Raw genomic sequence first — 14,958 nt, forward strand, 5'->3', positions numbered from 1 at the left:
ACCCTTATGAATGGGATTAATGCCCTGATAAGAGAGATCGCAGAGAGCCCTCTCACCCCTTCCACTGTGTGAGGACAGCAAGAAGACCAAGGCCTATGAATCAAGAAGCACAGTCTTCACCAGAAAGAATCTGCCAGTTCCTTGATATTGGACTTCCTAGCCTCTAAAACTATTAGAAATAAATACCCAGTTTATGGTATTTTTCATAGCAGCCCAAATGGACTAGGACAGCCAGATAAAAGGGCATTTACCAAAAGATAATAGACATTTCATAAAATACATATTTTAGCCTTTTATGTAAGTTTGCAATTTAAGCTAAAAGTTTACTTTCATTGTTGTTGTTTTATGTTAATATAATGTTGTTTACTAAATATAGTCAGTTTATTTACTATTTCTCTTGTTTTCTTGGTGTATCATAAATTCTTTGTGTGACAACAAAATAAAGGATTAAATATTGTATTAAATATTTGTAAACAGAAAATACTTATAATTCATATAAATGGTTATAATTCTTATACTTCATAAACATCATCTAAATTTTCTGTCTCTCCCTTTCCCTCTCTCACCATTGCTCTCTTGATCTGGGTGTGCATGAGTGTATGTTTCTATGCATAATTTACACTTGAAATGACATACTCCAGGAACTTACACATTCTGATCTGCTGTAAGTCAACTCAGTAACAAACAGACACATAAGTAGACACTTGTTTGCATATATGTGCTCATATACATGCACACACACACATATCTTGGTTTGTATATAGCTGAACATGTAAGAGTATAAAGGATAAAGTACATGAATATTAGATGTAAAAAGAGCATCAGGCAGAGGTAATTTTTACCTTGATGATGCTCCACCATCACTGGGAAGGAATCTTAGAAGCAGTCCAGTGAAAACTTGGATTTCAATTCATCAAGTGCAATTAAAACCACAAAATTACAATCACACACCAACAAACCAGAACAAACTAAGGCTGTAGATGTTTTGTTTCATGGTCCTAAAATTCAACCACGTTTCTCTTTTTTTATAAACAAACATACAAAATGATTTAGATTTCTTCTTTTTCCTTTAAAAAAAAGACTGTGTGTGCTCACGCTAATACATGCTCATGTATGCTTATGAAACACAAAAGTCATATAAGAAATCTGGAGTAATTTGGTCATTCATTTATATACACAAAATTTATGTGCAAATATATATCACTGCTTACTGTGTGCTAGTCTGCCAGATGCTGTTCTTATTTCCTGAGATAGATCAATGCACAAGATGGAAAGGCCCCTGGTCTCTAAGTGTCTATATTCCAGGAAGGAGAGGTGGAAATCATAAACACAATATGGAAAAATGTAGAACAGGATAAAGGCGGTTGTATTGCCTGAAGGTTTTGTGCAATTTGCACTATTAAATAGAGTAGTAAGAATAGACCTCATAGAGAAGGGGGGAGGGGGCTTGAACAAAGACACCTGCAGGCAGATAGGCAAGTAGATATCTGGTAAACAGAATTCCAGCAGGGGGAGTGGCTAGCAAAGGTGGGAATAAGCCTTGTAACTTCCAGGAAAAGCAAGAAGAACTGTGTGAACAGAATGAGCAATGGGAATAATGTAGGGAGAACAGACCAGAAATAAGATGAGGGGGCACAGCTCATAACAGACCCTTGGCATTTCCTCTGTGGTAAATGGGAAGCCATCAGTTGGTTTTGAACAGAGGGGTAACATGAGCTGACATTTTTTCAAAGGATGACCCTTGCTGTTGAGGCTTATCTTCGGAGGGCTAGAAGTAAACAAGTTAGGAGGCTAATGCAATAATTCATATAGGCAACTATTACTACTAGAATCATGGTGAGAACAGTGAAACTCCTGAAAATTGGGAAGATTCTACACATACTTTGCAAGTATAGCCAACAGGATTTCCTATCAGATTAAATATGCAATGAGAGAGAAACAGAGGATGTAAGAGAGTTTGAGAAATTTTAGTCTGAGTAACTAAAAGGATGGAGTTTATGAATAGACATGGCAAAATCTGAGGAGAGAATATATTTGTGAGTGACGACCGAAAGTTCACTTTGGACACATGAATTTGAGATGTCTATTAGGCATACAAGTGTACTATGTGCCAAGAAAGCAGTTGGGTATAGGAGATTAGAGTTTGGGAGATCTGTGCTGGAGATATATATTTGGGAGCTGTCAACATATGGTGTTTAAAACTATGAACTTGGATGAGATCACTTGGATGTGTGGGTGTAGACAGACAGGAGAAAACCAAAGCTGCTTCAATATTAAGGGGAAAAAGAAGAAACCAGCAAATAAAACTGAGAAGGGATTGCTAGTGAGGTAAAAGGGAAAACCAAAGGTGTGTGGGCATCTGGGAACTCAAGTTTAAAAAATTGTGTTAAGGAGAGAGAAATTAACTGGGTCAAATCATCATCAAGTAAACTGAAGAAAGAGAATAGTCTTCTATATATCCAAACATGTATGAGCCGGCAGAAAGTTTCTGGAAGAATACATAGGAAACTGCTGGTGTGAGCAGTTATCTCTGGAAAGTGGGAAAATAGGTGAGTAAGAGGGGAGATGAAAATTTCAGTTTAACACATTCAGCAATAACTGATTTTCTTCGCCATGAGCACGCATTACACTTATATTATGAAATATACTTAAACAAGAAACGTAGCAATTACCATCTAAGTAACAAAATACATCAGATGACAACTGATGAAAACATCTAACATGTTATATTTGAAAAGAAAAAAAAAATCCTCAAAATAGCATCCATGGAACTGTCATGGAATCCCAAACTTTGTTATTCATGACTTGGACTAAACATCACCTCCAGATGGCCTCTTTTAAAATATAAACATGTCACCTGAAATGGACAGTGTTAAATAATGTCAAAAGTATTTTAAATGGCAGATGGCTAAAATTACTATATGGACATAGCTAAAAGCAAGCTGATGCAACATAAGGGGAAAATGAACATTCTATGACTTTGTTAACATGGATGGAGCTAGGCTGTAGAACTCAAGAAGAGGGCTGTGTCATCCAGTGTCAGGCTGTCCATGAAAGACGTGGCCCATGAGTTTTTCACAAGGGAGTGCTGAAATGCCACTGACCATTACGGAGGCTGAGAGTAGTCAGGAACCAGAGCTAAGGTCAAGTAAATAACCTGGAATCAAGTATTAGCTAATGATCCACTAACTTTACAGGTCAAGGGTACACGGTAAATCAGGAATAAGGCAAGATAGCTCTAGAATGTTAAGTTATAAGCTGAGTGGTCACCCAGAAATAGAGATGAAATTCCATAATAAAATTAGAAATGCTAAACCACCTAGATTTTTTTAATATGGGACACGACATAAAGTTGAAAATATTTTGAGAAATAAAGGATGGGGACTAGAGACTATGAGACGTCTTGATATTTTTGTAATTTGTCATCAAAAATACTCACACTGATTTCAGTCATGCTAAAAATCTCCTGATACAGTTTAAACATTTTGAACTGATGAAGTTAAATGCATTTTAACGTGTTATAAGCCCAAGAAAAAGTTAGGAAATGTCTTCATACATTTTGTAATATTTTTACTTTAATTTCTGTCAAAGAATGATAGGTATATTTTTGGGTTTTTGGTTTTTGATAAGAGAAGTTGGCGCTACCATTTCAGTCTAAAATTACTTTTTCTTACTTTTATGGAGCTTGAAACTTTCCTTGGCATTAAAGAATGGAAGAGTCAATGTATGTACAAAAATTGGTTAAGTAACCATTAATGAAAGTATCTTGGCACTGCCTTAAATTATTAATCATAGCTTTGTAATTGGAAAGCAAAATGTAATAATTTTTTAGGGTAGTTCTCTGTGAATCCACAATACTGGGGAATTTTTCCAAGTCTATTTGTAAAAACATTCATAACGTACTAGTTCTCCATGGTGACATGAACTAATGGACCACCTTTAAACAAATTCACTTAGAGATTCAGAGAATGGCACAATGTTCTCTTTTTCCATAGTGCTGTAAAATTAGCATCAAACACAGAAGAATTCACCATTCTTCACCTCCTCCATGGTTGTTGTCTCCACACCATAAATCACAGAGCAAGAATAAATGAAGTTATTTTTTTCCTGTCATTCATATTTTATATAGATTTCTCTATAGTGTAGAAGTGTTTCACTTTTAGGAAGAATTAATGCCAAAAGAGTTTATTGCCTTCTATCAGAAACATCTAGCTAGCTTCAGAGATCTTACTGAAGAAGTTGCTTTGAACATTTGTGTGTGTGCACACATGCACACACCACGAGTGATAAATGTGAAATGTGAGGGCATCACAGAAATGCTTTGAAAAGCATTTAAAATATATTTTGCAGTGAGTTTTCCTTAATTTTAAAGACTTCTTAGCATGAACATGTGCCTCTAAAAAGACTGCAGAAAATACACATGAAAAGGAAGCAATCACCATGTTGGCATCATAAAACGGATTTTTGGCCCCTTGATATGACATTTACAATTAATGTAGCATTTTTTAAATGTATGGGTTGATTCACTGTCTACCTGTCTCTCTCTGTCTGTGGGCATGCTTGTGTATATGTGCATCAGGGAGCAAAAGTAGATGGAAAATGTGAATATAATTTGAAGGATGCTTAACTGACGGGGTGGGGGAAGATGGAGAGAATGTCCGTCTTTCTGTTCAAGATGCTCAGATGAACTTTGAATAAGCTGCTGATATTCTCATGAGGAAATGGACCCTTAGCTTAAATTTCATATGCTCGGCCAAAATAATAATTCATCTACAGTTATCAGGCATAAAGCCTCATGGACTTATACACTAAGATTTCCTGTAATGACTTGGAAATCTACAGAAACAAGGGAAGGGGCTTGACTCATTATTTGGAGGTGATAACATGACCCACATGATCGTTAGGGGATAATAGGCAACTTAACTCACTGCAAATCAAACAGCTCCATGATCCATCATTAACCTAAGTGAGGCTTTGCTTTATTGAAGTAGCCCTCTAAATGAAGAGGTCACAGCCTATTTAAAAGCTCAGAGATTTGTTAATGTTCCAAGGACTTAGAGTCTATTAGATCAGATGGCCTTAGCATATATAAAATTGCAGGCACTTTGGAGACCTAACATGCTTTGGTGTGTATATAAATATTTTTAAAAAGATTCTTTGAAACGGTTTAAATAGGGCACGCTGCATTTGTGACATTATGTTGTATAAATGTGCACACGTGTCAAGTTGAAAGGGAAAAAAAGGACTCTGTAGAGAGATACTCCAGGAGAGGAAATAAGTTTCCACTCTAAGCCACTTTCATAATGCAATTAACTCCATTAGAGAGAATGGAATTTTGAATACTATTCAAATTAAGGCAGTGCAGTTAGCAGCAGCAGCAATTCAGGAAGAATTAGCAATGCCCTTCTGAAGAGAGCTACTGAATTAAACCTTGGAGGGTTTTAAGATTAAGCAGTTTAGTTGTTACTTTAGGAGCTCTGGACTTTGCACAGACACCAGTCCAGGGGTTAATACTGATTCTTCCCTGTTCTCTTTAGATAACAAAACTGAATCTCAGAGCCAATTAAGACAAATCTTTACAGGCCTTCTTCCCCCATTTTAATTTATCTTGGGAGGTTTTTTTTAATTGTAGACACCATAGGGAATCAGGGACATTATACACAGTGAGATAGTATTGAATCTTGAGGTGAAAAAATAACTAGTATTTGTCCAAATTATTCTGTCTTAAATTTAAAACCATTTTTTTTTGGTAGGCTGACACTCAAATTGTGTCCTTTTTATTCCCTTAATCATTTTAATGGGAGAACACTGTTTTAGTACTGAATACTCACACAAACGGCATGATTAGTGATAATTACATTTATGGGCCAAGTTATATGCATGATTACTATAAAAAGTCACGTAATTCACAAGTATGTCTCACTTTCCTCCCTAAATGTAACCATTCTTAACATATCATCAGGGCTTCACTGGTGGCGCAGTGGTTGAGAGTCCGCCTGCCGATGTAGGGGACGCGGGTTCGTTCCCCAGTCCGGGTAGATCCCACAAGCTGCGGAGCAGCTGGGCCCGTGAGCCATGGCCGCTGAGCCTGTGCTTCCGGAGCCTGTGCTCCGCAACAGGAGAGGCCACAACAGTGAGAGATCTGCGTACCACACACACACACAAAAAAACATATCATCATACAAATTGTTCAACTCCTTTTATATGCATGTGTATGTTTAGATGAATTTATATCCATTATTTCATTCATTCATTTATTCATTTACCAGACCAGGTACTTTTGTAGGGCTCCCCTCATGGGGCTTGCATTTTATTTTGGAAGACGGATAATATAATGCAGTATCGTGTGAGCTGAAGCAGGTTTGATTTAAATAAAATTAAATGTATAATGGGTAAAAATAATTCTTCTGGAGAAGGAAGTGGTATTAATAGAATAGTTAGAGAACATAGCTCTGAAGCAAGAATATTTAAACCAAGATCTACGTGAAGTAAAGGGGGAAGCTGGGTGAGTGCGAAGTCCCTGTGGCAGGGTTAAATTGGGTATAATGGGAAAGAAAATGGAGGGTCTATACCAGATACTGGCTTTAAGCTATGGAAATACGTTGACAGTGATACTGGAGCGTTTACATCTGGGTATTGTGCAATAAACTGTTGGGGGAGAGAGATAACAGAAGAAGCAGTCTTTTAAAGACCACTTTGGAGACTAAGATAACAGTGGCTGGATCAAAGCTAACTATGGTGGAGGTGAGAAGTGACTGAATGAATGATATATATAGACAATAAAGCCATGAAGCCAGTAGACTAAACAGTGGCACTGATTGTGGGGAGAAGGGGGAAAAGCAAGGTCTCAAAGTTGACCCTAAGTTCTTTAAAAATTAAATGAATAATTATATAGTTTACTGGCATGAAGAGAATTTTAAAAGTTACTATATTTAGGTTGTGGTAAGAATGAGTAAAAAATCAATAGTTTGATTTTTGAACTTGTGTTTAAAATATTTAGATGTTGCTATGGACTAAACTGTGACCCCCAAAATTCAGGGGCACATATGTTGAATTGCTAACCCCCAATATAATGGTATTTAGAGACAGGGTCTTTGGGAGGTAATTAGGGTTAGAAGGGGTCATAAGGATGGGGTCCTCATGATGGAATTAGTGCCCTTATAAGAAGCACCAGAGAGTTTGTTCACTCTCTCTTTGTATCAGGACCAAGAAGTCATGTGAGTACATAGCAAGAAGACATCCATCTGGAAACTAAGAAACTCTCACCAAGAACCTAATTAGCCAGCATCTTAATCTTGGACTTCCTACCTTCCAGAACTGTGAGAAAGTAAGTTTCTGTTGTTTAAGCCACCCAGTCTATGGTGTTTTGTTCTGGCTGCCCAAGCAGACTAAGACAGACATGCAAGTGGAAATACAAAGTAGGCATTCTGAGATTGGAATATGATGCTCAGCATAGGCATTGGAGACAAAGACACAGACTTGGAAGGAGGCGTTCAGATGGCATTTAAACCTGTGCTACTAAACGAGATTACCTCTTCAGTGAGTTTCTACATAGAGAGGTGAGTAGGGCCTAGAACTGGGTCCTGGGATGTTCTGATAGTATCTACTTACAGCTGACCCTTGAACAACATGGGTTTGAAATGCAAGGATCCAGTTATATGCAAAATTTGACAGTAAATACTTCATGGTCTGCAGTTGGTTGTATCCACAGATGCGAAACTGCTGATGCAGAAGAACACCAGAAGTAGAGGGCTGACTATGAAACACAGGCAGATTTTCAACTGTGTGGAGGGTCAGCACCCCTAATGCCTATATTGCCCAAGGGTTAACTGTATAGGTCTGAAGACAGAAAACTCAGCAAAGGAAAGTAAGAAGGAGAAGCAGTCAGGGACAGAATAATAAAATCACAAGGCAATGAAAAGCAGATGAAAATATTTCTGCAGAATATAATCTGAGTATTGGAATCACTGGATTTTAAATTTTCATGGATACTGCCAAATTTTCCTCCAAAAAGATTTCATATTTTACAATCCAGCCCAAACTCTCCGAGTTGGGCCTTTTCCTCTGTGGTGTGATTGTGTATTTTGAACATGCCTGACTTTAGTTTTTGTTTTTCAAAAGTAAAACCTGTTTGCCAATGTCACTGTCTGGAGGTGTGTGTAAACTACTGGGATGGGACAGATTACACACCATAAATTTTCATTTATACCTTTGTTTCCCTCATTACTAGTATTATATAATTGTAGGTAATACAATTCCTTGTGAAATAAACATGAAATATTGAGATTTGAAGGTACTACCGAATCAATATTTTAATACTGCTGTTAAGATGTCTATTATTTATATTTGATATACACAGAAATTCACTGGATGTGCTAGATTACTTGACATAAATCTAATTCTGGTTCCAACAGCTAAAATTCTAATACTGAACTGTCTTCTCTGTTAGGATCCTATATAGTGGTGAAGGCAGTTTAGCACAAATACTGGGTACTGATTAAGATAACTAGATGTTTCACTGTGAAACACTCATCTATTTCAGAAAATTATTCTGGGCTTCCCATTCTTGCCCAGCTAAACATATAAAGTCTTGCCAAGAGTTTATTTTTCACTTTTCACTCACTATCCTATTGCGAGTAATTAGAGAAAAGTAGAGTTTAAGTAAAATCTTGCTTTTAAATCTGCCTGAAATCATATCCCTTGGAGTAACGGCTACCTTTCATGGAAGTACCATTGACTCACAAAGTTGTCAGAGGACACTTCATTTTGGATTTTTTTTTTAACATCTTTATTGGAGTATAATTGCTTTACCATGGTGTGTTAGTTTCTGCTTTATAACAAAGTGAATCAGCTATATATATACATATATCCCCATATGTCCTCCCTCTTGCTTCTCCCTCCCACCCTCTCTATCCCACCCCTCTAGATGGTCACAAAGCACTGAGCTGATCTCCCTGTGCTATGTGGCTGCTTCCCACTAGCTATTTTACATTTGGTAGTGTATATATGTCCATGCCACTCTCTCACTTCGTCCCAGCTTAACCTTCCCCCTCCCCATGTCCTTAAGTCCATTCTCTACGTCTGGTCTGCGTCTTTATTCCTATCCTACCCCTAGGTTCATCAGAACCTACTTCACTCTGTATGACACTCTAGGTCCATGTTATTTGCCTGTTATTTCAAACGTTCATATACTCTTTCCTGAGAAAGAGTTTTAAATGTATCATACCATTTAGTGCTTATGATAGCACACATTTTTTTTTCCGTGGGCAGAACAGAGTCTACTAATGTTAACTTCCTCCAGTCCTCAACATTTACCAAGCATTTGTATCTCTTTCAATTACATTTTAAAGTATTACTTTGGATAAATTATTTAGCATCACATTTTGGTTATTTCCTAACAATCTTTTTTGACATTCAAGATATTGTTTTAATAAATGTTGAAATGTCAGCTAAAATTGTTTGATATTTATTTCACTTGCATTATTATTGAATACTATTTCACGTGCATTATTAAAATTAAAGACATCTTCTAATTGTATCTTCCACCTATGCCTTCCATGTTGTAAATTTTCATTTTCTCTGTGTTGGTTCACAAACTCAGGAGCTTCCCAGGTGAAATCTGAAACTGGCCCTATATATGGAGGCCAAGGAGACACAGGACAAAAAGGAAGACCACTCTAGATTGGTAGGTGTCAGGTTTAATAAGCAACAAAACATATACAAGGCTTGTCTTGAGCAGCAGCAAGACAAGTAGATCTCTGCACCTACCCGCCAGAATCTTAAATCTTTATATTGAGGCATTAAGGGGGTTTAGTCATGTATTCAGTTCAGATAGCCTCAACAACACCTTACTCTCTCAAGGCTGCGTCCCTGAAACAGCTCCTAGTGTGGGAATGGTGGGCGGGACTACATTCCGAGGACAGAGGAGGGATGAGGACCCTCCAACTGCCCAATTCAGCTGAGGGTCAAACGGCAATCATGTCCTTTTAATGACTCCTCCAATACTCTAAAACCTTGATCCAATATTTCCTTTCTCTTTCTAAAGATTTCCACCTCATCTATTCACATGCTCAAGTATCTATTAAAAAAAAAAACCACAAACTTCCTGTGACCCTGTACTCTCTCTAGCTACCTCCTCTTCTCCTCTTTGCTTGACTTCTAATCCTTTTGAAATATGGTGGTAAAAGTTTCATTACAATCTAAACTTCACTGATTCTTTAAACTAGCAGAAACATCCATGCCTGTCTATTGAAAGCATGCTTGCCAAAAATAAATGGATTTTTTAAAATTAAGTGACCTGGAAACCACTTCTATCCCAACATGACAAGTAAATTCCAATACATCAAAAATCCTGGCCACCACATGTTTTCATTTAACCCAGCAGGCCAGCTCTGACTGTAGTTAATCTCTACAAATTCAGCTTGCTATAGTCATGGAAGTTTAAAAGGAGAAAGACCTGACCACTAGTGAGTGTTGTCTATGCAGTCATATACTAAATCAAGAGAAGGAACCAAGGATCAAAAAGTTAAGCAATTTGCCCTAAAATGCCCACAGAATAACTCTCAAAATTTTCATTCAAACCATTGTCTTACTCCCAAGTTTTGATCTTTCCACATCATCATGCAGACAATAAATCATGACTCCCAAATGTACATGGAAAAAAACATTTTATATAATAACTTTTCAGCAAATAGGAGCTATAGAATCCATTGTTTATAGGGCACACTTAAGGTATAATCAATTATACTTGTAACTAGCATCCTACTTTGTGGATAAGTCTATATTCACCACTTATGCCCTAATGTTTCACTGCTTCTTTGGTACTCGGAACTAAATATGCATCATTCAGCCATTTGAACACTTAAGTTTAGCAGTTGAGATGTTAAGTCCTATATTTCTCTAATGAGCATCTTTGCACAGATTAGGGCCTCACCTGCTCTCACCTGAATCTTTACACATATATGCATGAGATATACATATTTTAAGAAAAAGTTTACATTGTGCAAATGAAATATCCTTTATATTCAAGGTAACATAAATGCATTTATAGAGTAATAACTTGGATATTCAGAGCAATGGTTATGAAAGAAAGCCATAACTCTTTAGTAAAAAAAACTGAAGCATATTGAAGATTTAATTTATCCCTTAATACCATGAGTTATAATATGATAGAGTGATAGAAACCTGAATGAAGCTAAATTTATAAAAACAGTAAGCATTTGCCCTGTTTTCAATAGTTTACAGGTGCTTATTAAATTAATCGATAATCAATAATTGAATAAATGAATCCTTAGAACATTTATCAGGGATCTCACAAAAAGTAGAATAACATTATATGAAGTTCACCTGTTATTTGATTTTTTGGTAGTCATTATTTTCTCTTGGTCTTTTCTAAAAATGTTACTCCACAGCATGTGATCATGTAATGCTTAAAAATAACTTTGAGTAACCACTATTGATATTCAACATAGGCAGCATTATTCACATTCACACACATATTTTCCTTTTGAAGTTTGGTGATGATATAGCACACTTTTAGCATGATAATCCAGAAAAAATGCAATTGCCTTAAAGCCAAAAGTTAAAATGCTTTAAAAAAGCTCTAAGAGTGTAAGTTGTTCAATTACCATATATTAGTAAAGTAGAAAGAACATTCCCAGTAAAAATCATAAATTTTCATTCCTTATTTATATGATTAAGTTTATGTTTCTCCACATAAGTTAAGCCTAGCCATAAAATTAAAACTCTGCATTTGTTTAATGAGAAAGATGAAATAATTTGCAACTATAGTTTAATAGAATCAAGAATTGGCGCCACATTATAAGCAAAATGTTATCTATTCACATGGTAACACTGACATGGTAATACAGGACATGATTAGTTTAAAAACAGCTATCATTTGTTTAAAAGAATAAAAGAACAGAATCTTACCTTAAAGGAGACATATGTAATCACACTTTTCCTTTGGAAGTATAAAGACATTTACAATAAAGTCTACTAGTAGGTCATTTATTACACAAGTTCTTAAATTTGATATCTTTACATGAAAACGTGGGTCACTTCTGAGGAGAAGTATCACTCTATGCATCTTCCTACCATAATTGTTAGATTTAATCACATGGCATCTAAATGGTATCGGTGTGAAAACAGTAATGTTTCACATGTCATGTAAGAACAGTTTAAGCAGACTATTTGCAGTTCTATTTCATCAGCAAGAGTGATTTGACTTTCATTACAGTGCATTTTAAGAAGTAAGAGTGACAGATATTCTTACCAACCACAAAATGATAAATGATTGATTGCAACCAATCAATCACAGACTATTTCATGAAACACATCCTGCCAAAATACCAGATGCAAAAGATTCTCAATCTAAGGAGATCAGTTTTGTGCTCCACCCTTAAAGGATGCAGTCATACTGAGGTATAAGTATGTCACATGAAGCATTAACGGGATTTTTTCCCATAAGCTAAGCAGTGTTTTTGTCGTGATAAAGATTTAATATGTATCATCCCACATGTAGAACAAATGACACCCTCCTTCCTATAATAATTCAGCTCTTTTTGTGACAATTATCTAAAATGATCATATCACTAAGCACATTAGTGGAAGGAATGAAGTCCAGTAGGAAAAAAAAAGCAACCTTGGCTTGAAAACTTCCCCCTACTGCTTGAAAATGCTACACAGCAGTAGAAGTTAAGAATCCAGCAACCAGAGATTTGCCGAACAAAACAGAAAAAAAAAAAATGGGATTATTTTTTAAGGGGGTAGGAGCTTAACATTGGCAGGGTTATACTTGGAGGTTAGTCTTCAAAGTAAGAGCTATTAATAAGGGGGAAAATACATTGTATTCTGGAATTGAATTTTCAAATTAATACACAACCTCTTTTTATTCCGGTAGTTCATATAGCAGGTGAAGGAATGCTCCTGAGATTTTGTTACTGAACCAGCTGATGTGCAGATTAGTTAGGTAAGTGGAAAGCTACTTTGTGTGTGGTTGTGCTCTCCAGCATTCTAAAACAGAGCCTTAAGCAACTACTATAGCTTGGGAAGAGTAACCACCTGACTTTCAATTATGAACAGACCTCTGGTATCACGGAAATATTTGTAATAAAAATGTGTTCACTTAAATCCCTTTTTAGAAATAATAACGAAGGCACATAAGTTAAAATGATTCTCAATTTGCTTAGGATAATTTAATGAATAAGTGATGGTACTGAAGTATGAGGTTCAATATTTCTAGGCAGCTGTGTGTCTGGATATTATTTTACAATCTTAAAACGGATCAAGTGTCTGAAAAGATCAAGCAAATATCTGCTTGGCACGGTTGGATTTTCATGTTTTGGTCATGTATAGTGTAATTTAAAACTGTAAATACATTTTCAGAATCTACTCTAATTTTTTGCTACTCAGGATGTAAGGTAATTTTCTAGCTGAGCAGTCTGGGAATGAGCTTCAAAATACCTGAGGAGAAGCTGAAAATCATCCCCATGGTCACAGAATCAGCCAAAAGTATGTCAGGTCCCTCTCTCGAGAGTACAGAGAAATATGTCTATAAGATGAGACATCAAACACTCTGGACTACAAAGGTTCTGAAACCACTGTAATTCAGGTGGAAAAAGAGAAAAATAATGATATTTAAAAAGAAGAAAATATCTATAAAATGCTGAAGGTCTCTTTAAAACTGATTTACTAGCATGTCCTTTATTATACATATTTCTTGCTTTTTAAGTGGACCACTAAATGATTAATACCATTAAGATAATTTTGAAATGCCTATTATGTAACCCACAGTCGACCTAGTAATCTGTACCTCTTCCACTTGTCCCAAATTAGTTTTGTGGTAGGAAACTGAGAGGGCTATATACTGAGAGACTAGCTATCGAAACATTTACATTGCTTTACAGTTGTTTAATTTTTAATGAAGAATGAAGTTTAAAAACCTATATGTCTTAATAAAAATCAGTGGAGAATGGGGTAGGGGTATTATTGTATTTTAATAAAAATCAGTTGAGACATTTACAGAAGACGTTTGAAAATAAAGCATTAATTACTTTGTGTAAAAAAGATATTAATAAAGTCATTTATAATATAACCAGTTGAACACCTAGCATTATTTTCATTTGAAAGTTTAGCACAGCGAAGCAAGGTACATTAGTGGCTAAAACATTTCTTTCCCTCTCTTTTTAAGTTAACCTCGCGCTCTGAAGACAAGAGACTTGTTTAGAACTTACCGAAGTTTCCCAAAGCAAACCCACGCACCAGTTCCTAATTGAAATGCCAGACCTGTGTGCAGCCTCCCTCCTTCAGCTTCTGGTTACGCCAGGCAACACTTTATTGATCGTGTATGAATTTCTGCGCGTGTACCCTGAAGCGATCACACATGATGCAATCCCCATCAAAAACAGGAAACCTTACCTTATGGCAGACACGTCGGCTGCAGGAGCAGCGGCAGAAAGAGAAGCAGCAGGATGCAACAAGCCAGGCTTTGCAACGAGGGTGAGATCTCACTCTCTCTCTCTTTCTCTCTCTCTTATTCTTCTGAATCACTGTAGCAGCAAACTGCCTCGCATTGTGTCCCCTTTCAGTCACAAAAGGTCCTCCAAGCCGGGCAGCCAGTAGACACCACTTTCTTCCTGGAAGCGTCTGCCTCTCTTCTCAGAGACGCTTGGACCCCCTCTCTGCGGCTCCCTCCACGTTTACCCTTCAGATCAATGATGCTCGCCGACCGGCTAGAGCTCAGCTGCAGCGCCGAGCGGCCAGCCAATGGGGGCCCAGGATTCCCTCCCAGTCATCTCCCCGCCCTCAAAACAAAACACAGCGTGCCTCTGACACATCATCGAGTTGTGAAAAGTAATTGAATCCTATATTTGAAATTCATCTTCTTTGTTTTTTTCCCCCCTAGCGTTCATGGCACAATGCTTTGAAGGAATCGAAGCTCTCAGAAACCTCATTAAG

The 14,958-nt window shown here is 36.7% G+C and overlaps 1 protein-coding gene across 4 annotated transcripts in view; it reads right to left on the reverse strand.

Annotated features, from left to right (window-relative positions):
* CDH12 (cadherin 12) overlaps positions 1 to 14,711 on the reverse strand; it is a 981,162-nt gene extending 966,451 nt beyond the window's left edge. For 2 of the 4 annotated variants that reach the window (XM_060295685.1, XM_060295681.1), the window contains exon 1: positions 14,419 to 14,711. The gene's annotated coding sequence lies outside the window, so the exon portion shown is untranslated. Of the gene's footprint in view, positions 1 to 11,931; positions 12,058 to 14,234; positions 14,255 to 14,418 lie in introns of those variants that run through there. The other 2 variants (XM_060295683.1, XM_060295682.1) reach the window with 2 other exon arrangements.
* Positions 14,712 to 14,958: the final 247 nt, after the last annotated feature.

Source organism: Globicephala melas, chromosome 3 (assembly GCF_963455315.2).
Source record: "Globicephala melas chromosome 3, mGloMel1.2, whole genome shotgun sequence".
NCBI lineage: Eukaryota > Metazoa > Chordata > Mammalia > Artiodactyla > Delphinidae > Globicephala > Globicephala melas.